The sequence below is a fragment of the Octodon degus genome, unplaced genomic scaffold, assembly GCF_000260255.1.
Source record: "Octodon degus isolate 3935 unplaced genomic scaffold, OctDeg1.0 scaffold00211, whole genome shotgun sequence".
NCBI lineage: Eukaryota > Metazoa > Chordata > Mammalia > Rodentia > Octodontidae > Octodon > Octodon degus.
Genome location: NW_004524787.1, coordinates 343723 through 350311, shown reverse-complemented (window position 1 = coordinate 350311; position 6589 = coordinate 343723). Strand labels below are relative to the sequence as shown.

The window sequence follows — 6589 nt, the reverse complement described above, 5'->3', positions numbered from 1 at the left end:
TGTTATTCCTCTGTTCTTTTAAATCAGTCTCTTACAAATTTTTGTTTTAGTCCCATAAACAACAAACTCCCACAGAAAGATTTCTTCAAAATTTTTTGGTATTCCAATGAATCTGGAATGTAATCTCTGAATGTATTTATAGCTATTTATTTCTGGATGGTCATTATCGTACAGTCAAATTTGACAATATCAATTAAGAGCAAAGTTACAGGCTAGTTTTTACTACTTTGTCCTGAGGGAAAAAATCCTTTTAGAAAAGTTTTCTGATTTCTATTGGATTTTTGTATTTTAAATTTCAAGTATTTTTCTACATCAAATCTAGCAAAGATGGAGAAGATGATTTGTGATTTATAATAAACACTAGAAAATTTCAAAAAAAAGATTTTTTTCCAAATTTCTGAGTTGTCCTTTCTATCTGATATAATTTCTTCTGATGTGCAAAAACTTCTCAATAAGAGGATATCCCACATGCTAATTCTTTCAAGTGATATATGTGCATTTTATTTTGGTTCATGGACTGTTTACTTACTACTATGTCTTCAGCAGTTCCTCTTACCTTCTATTCCAGAACTTTTAGTGTTTCTGTTTTAATGTTTAGATCTTTAACCCATTTTGACTTTAGTTTAGTGCATGGTGATTGACCTGGATCCAGTTTCAGTTTCCGCCATGTCGAGAGCCGGTTTTTCCAGCACCGTTTGTTAAAGAGTCTATATTTCTTCTAGTAAGCATGTTTGACACCTTTGTTGAAGATAAGGTGGCTGAGTGTTTCTTTGTTGCATCTTCTAATCCATTCCAATTATCCTCAGCGCTTTTTTTACCAATACCATGCTGATTTTATCACAGTAGCTTTATAGTATATTTTCAACTCAGTAATTGCAATTCCTCCTTCCTTGTCTTTGTTGTCAAGGATTGTTTTTGCATTTCTAAGTCTCTTCTGGTTCCAAATAAAGTTTTGGAACGATTTTCCTAGGTCTGTGAGGTATATTGGTGGTTGTTTCATAGGAACTGCATTAAATCTTCATAACAATTTTGGAAGTATTTTTCAGAGTACTGCAATTTTCATTGAATAGATCTTTAACTTCTTTAGTTGGGTAACATCCTAAGTGTTTCATTTTCCGTGGTGCTATTGTAAAAGGTATTATTTCACTAATTTTCTTCTCAGTGTGTTTGTTATCTGTGAAGAGGAATGCTATTGACTTTTGGGTATTGATTTTTGGTCCTGCTAAGCTAGTGAATTTTTGTCTTAATTCTATCTGCTTCTTGGTGTAGTTCTTTCAGTCTTACAAGTAAAGTACCATGTCATCTGAAAATCATGACCATTTAACTTCTTCTTTACCTATTCTTATTCTTTTTACTTCTCTCTCTTGTCTCATGGCTCTAGCTAATGTTTCCAGAACTATATTGAATAAGTGCATGGATAGAGGACATACTTGTCTTGTACCAGATCTGAGAGTAAAAGATTTCAGTTTTTCCCCATTTAGAATTACATTAGCCATTGGTTTGACGTAGATGACTTTTATGATATTGAAGTAGAGGCCATCTATTCCAATGTCCTGTAGGACATTGAACATGAATGAATGTTAGACTTTGTCAAATGCCTTTTCTGCATCAATTGAGAGGATCATGTAGTTTTTGGGTTTGTCTCTATTGATATAGTGTATTACATTTATCAATTTGCATATATTGGACAATCCTTGCATCCCTGGGATGAATCCTACCTGTTCATGGTGTATATTGTTCTTGATGATATGCTATATTGGATTTGCAATTATTTTATTGAGGATTTTGGCATCTACATTCATGGGAGAGATTGGCCTATACTTCTCTTTTTTTAGCTGTGTCTTTCCCTGGTTTTGATATCAGTATAGTACTTGCCTCCAGGATGATTTTGGGAAGATTACTTCCTTTTCCCTTCCATTGAATAGTTTGAGGAGCATAGGGATTATACCATCTTTAAATTTCTTGTAGAATTTAATTGTGAATCCTTCAGGACCTGAACTTTTCTTTGTCAGCAGGTTTTTTATTACATTTTGTATTTCTTTGGCTGTTATTCAGTTACTAAGAGTTCTTACATCTTCTTGGTTCAGTTTGGTAAATTGTACCTTACTAGAAATCTGTCTATTTCTTCTGTGTCTTCTATTCTGTGAGAGTAAAGAGTCTCAATTAGCTACTGATGATTTAATTTCCACTGGGTCTGTTGAAATTTCTTGCTTTCCATTCCTTATTGCTTGTACTTGAATTTTTTTTTCCTTTTATCGATGAGGTTAGTTAGGGGCTTATCAATTTCATTTAATTTTTCAAATAACCAGATTTATGATTTGTTAGTTCATTAAATTGTTTTCTTCATCTCAATTGAATTAATTTGTGCTCTATCTTTAATAATTTTCTTCTGTCTTTTGGCTTTGGGTTTGGTTTGGGCTTCCTTTGCTAGATGTATGAGTTGAAGCTTTAGGGTATTTATTTGTTCCTGTTCAGTTTTCCTATTTTGTGACTTTATAGCTATAAATGTCCCTGCTTTCATTACATCCCATAAATTCTGAGAAGTTGTTCTTCAATTTTCATTAAATTGTGGATATTGTTCAATTTCCTGTTTAATTTCATCTGTGACCCATTGGTTGCTAAGAAGGGTGTAGTTTGATTTATATGTGTTTATGGAGATTTTCTGGTTTATTTTATCATTTTATTCCAGTTTTGTTGCACTGTGGTCATATAATATGCAGGGGATGATTTCTGTTTTCTTACTTATACCTAAGCATGGCCTATGGACTATTATGTGATCAATTTTTGAAATTGTCCCACGTGCAGCTTCAAGAAAAGTTTATTCAGCTATGGTTGGATGGAACATTCTGTATATGTTCACTAAGTATGTTTTTTCCAAGTTTTGGTTTAGTTCTACTCTTTTCTTGCTAATTTTTTGTCTGCTTGACCTATCTTTTTTGATATGGGTGTATTAGTCTTCTGTTAAGATTGTGGTATTGGATGTTGATTTTTCATGTCCATTGCAATTTGTCTTCTATAGTTGAGTGCTCCCGTGATTGGTGTGTACATATTCATGAGTGCTACCTCTTCCTCTGGGATTTTTCTACCAATAAGTATGTAGTGGTCTTTGGAATTTCATTTGACCATTCTTATTTTGAAGTTGAGACTGTCTGCAAACAGGAATGTTACCCCTGCTATTTTATTGAAGTTCTAGGCATGTAGTATTGTTTTTCACCCTTTGACTTTCAGCCTATGCATCTATTTATGAGTTACAAGTATTCTTGTATACAGCATATTGTTAGATTTTGCTTCTTCATGCACTGTGGCAGTCTATTTCTTTTATTTTTATTTTTTTCCCAGCCCTAAATCTATTTCTTTTAATTGGCAAGGTGAGTCCATTTACACTGATGGTTATAACTGAGATGTATTGACTTATGATTGACATGTTGTTTACCTGCTGTTATTTGTCCCTTTTTTCTCTGGTTTAATTGTTTACCCTATTTGGTGTTTTTTTTCTTTTCTACTTCATGGAGTTCTGGTCATTTTGGTCACTCTCTAGATGATCTTTTAGTCATCTGTTTAGGATTGTCTTTGTCATCATGAAATTCTTTAGTTATTCATTGTCATGGAAATATTTCACTTCTCCATCCAATTTCTTTTTTTTTCTTTTTTTTTTTTTCTCCATCCAATTTCAATGAGTTTCTCATTGAATAGCAGTCTGGTCTTGAAATGGATTTCATAGAGGACTTGAAGTACTCTGTGCCATGCTCTCCTTGAGTTCATGGTTTGTAAAGAAAAGTCTGCCATTTTTCTGATGGGTTTTCCTTTAAATGGGATCTGTTTCTTTTCTGTAGTGGCTTTTAGTATTTTTTTCTTGTGCTGGATTTCTGCATTGTTGATTATTATATGTCTGGGTGTGTTTTTCATTGTGCTGATATTATTTGTAGTTGTTTATGCTTCAGTTAACTGAATGTCAAATTGTTTCCCCAGATTTTGGATATTTTCTACTATTACTACTGCCTATATTCTTTTTATATCATTTGTATTGACTCCTTCTTTCTCACTGATGTCTATTAGTTTCATGCTGTTCATCTTTGTATTGTCTTGCAGGTGATAAATTATTTTTTCCTGCATCCTGGTTGGTTTTAAGAAATCTTTTCTTGAGACCCAGTCCTAGCCCAGGTCCGGTGAGTGTGCAGAGAGCTTCCTGCTACCCTGCGCCGGCGAGACCAGTCCCAGCCCAGGCGCAGAGTGGGCCGGACCCTCTCCCAGCGCCTTGGGCCACCCCCCATCACTCTGCAGTGCCTCCCCCACCCGGCCGGCTGAGTAGTATTCTCTGCCGAGATCCGGGAGCCCCCAGACTCAGTCCGAGCCCAGGTCTGGTGAGTGTGCGGAGAGATTCCTGCTACCCTGCGCAGGTGGGACCAGTCCCAGGCCAGGCGCAGAGTGGGCTGGACCCTCCCCCAACCCCATGGGCGACTGCCCACCACTCCACAGTGCCTCCCCCACCCCGCCCGCTGAGTAGGAATTTTTGCTCCATCCCAGAGGCCCCAGACCCAGTCCTAGCCCAGGTACCGTGAGTGTGTGCAGAGAGTTTCCTCTTCCTCCTACTTCACCTTGCCCCCTCCAGGCACAGCTCAGGCCTGGCATACATGCCTGAGGTGTAATCCTGCAGCTGCAATCCCTGCATGGGAGAGTGTAGAGAATAGATCCAACCAGCTAGTCCAGGAGCAGAACATTTCGCCACAGGGGCACAACAGGTTCACCCTTAAGGGCAGCAGCAGGAAGGATTGAGCACAGCAGCCAGACCCAAGCCAGACGCAGCTGGATAAGGCCAAACTTTGTAGAGCTGCACCTGAACTTCAGTACGTGCGAAGGATATAACTACAGCAAAGATCTACAACAAAGGGCAGAAGACAGTGATACACAAAATGACGAGAAGGAACAAAACGCAACCTCAGAACCCAAGCCCACCTGTAACAAGTACAGAGGACACTAACACAGAACAAATTGGAAATCACACAGCTGAAAGCAATGAATCAGCAGCTTCTGAAATAAAGAAACAGCTGCAGAAAGATATAGAAGACGTCAGATTGGAAATGAGAAAAGAAATCCTTGAATTAATAACATCTGAACTAAAGAATCAAATGCAGAAACATAAGGAAGAAACCCAGCGCCCACCCAGAACAAGTGCAGAGGACACTAGCTTGGCTCAAATGCATGAATTAAGAGCTTCGATAGTAAATAAGCAACAGCAGAAAGACATAGAGGAAATCAGAGCGCAATTCTTTTCTGAAATAAAAAAGAACTCTTTTTTATTTATTTACAGAACTACATTTAGGAAAGCTAATAATGGGCAGAGATATTTAGCACTTGACAAACTTTTGTAATTAATATGTTTGAATTTTAGGCAGTAAGAGCAAACATTATGTCTGTGCAGCAAACAGATATTAAATTTGGAATTTGTATTTAAGTTAATTCCCCTAAATTCGGTCTGATCACTTCCCCTTTATGTATCTGGTGTCTTCCAGAAAGAATTTTTCACCTGGTTAACTTTTGCCCCCTTTTTCGTTCAAGAGTAAAAAAAGACACTCATACATTGGAGTCTAGCAAAGTGTCACAGCTTACAGAGTGGATCTACCAACTTCGAACTTGTCCAGTTACACCTGAACTTGGTGTTGCTGCTGAGCTCAGCTTCTTACTGTTTCAGCTCATAGAGTTGACTCCACTGTGCCACTCTGGCAAGATGTTTAGCTCCTGGATTAACTTGCTGGGTCTGGGTTCTACGCACTCTGCATGGAGTTCTGCTGCAAGGTTTCATAGGAAGACTGGCACACAGTCTGTGGTCTGGCTGGAGCACCTCATCTTGGGCACGATGAGCAGGCTGAATTTCCTACACTTATGGCCAGGAAAAATTCTTAAGCAAAAATTACTCAGAAAATGGTCTTCTATCTAGAATATGTAAATAAAAAAAATTAGGCCCCAAAATTTAAAGACACAGTCCAGGTACATGTGAAGGTCTTTGGCGGTGGGGTGTGGAAGTGATTGGTCCCTTCCCTGTCATTTTTACCTGATTGTGTTGGCAGAGGAGAAAGGCGAGATGAGCAAGACGGTGCAGCAGAATGGGGCTCCAGGAATGAATGGGATAAGTGTTATTCATCCTCAGGCACATGCCAGCGGCTTGCAACAGGTTCCTCAGCTCGTGCCTGCTGGCCCCGGAGGAGGCGGCAAAGCTGGGCCTCCAAGCAAGCAAAGCAAAAAGACCTCTCCCATAGATCAAAACAGTGATGAGTATCGTCAGTGCAGAGAGCGGAACAACATGGCTTTGAAAAAGAGCTGATTGAAAAGCAAGCAGAAAGCACACGATACGCTGCAAAGAGTGAATCAGCTCAAAGAGTAGAATGAATGGTTGCAAGCAAAAATTAAATTGCTGACAAAGGAACTAAGCGTACTGAAAAATTTGTTCCTTGAGCATGCACACAACCTTGCAGACAACGTGGAGCCCATTAGCACTGAAAGTACTCTTAAAAAAGAGATCATAGAGGATTTCAGAAAATGGAAAGATATCCCATGCTCCTGGATAGGAAGAACCAACATTGTGAAGATGGCC

The 6589-nt window shown here is 38.4% G+C and overlaps 1 pseudogene; it reads left to right on the top strand.

Moving 5' to 3' along the window:
- The first annotated feature begins 6079 nt into the window (after window positions 1-6079).
- LOC101563615 overlaps window positions 6080-6589 on the top strand; it is an 84234-nt pseudogene continuing 83724 nt past the window's right edge.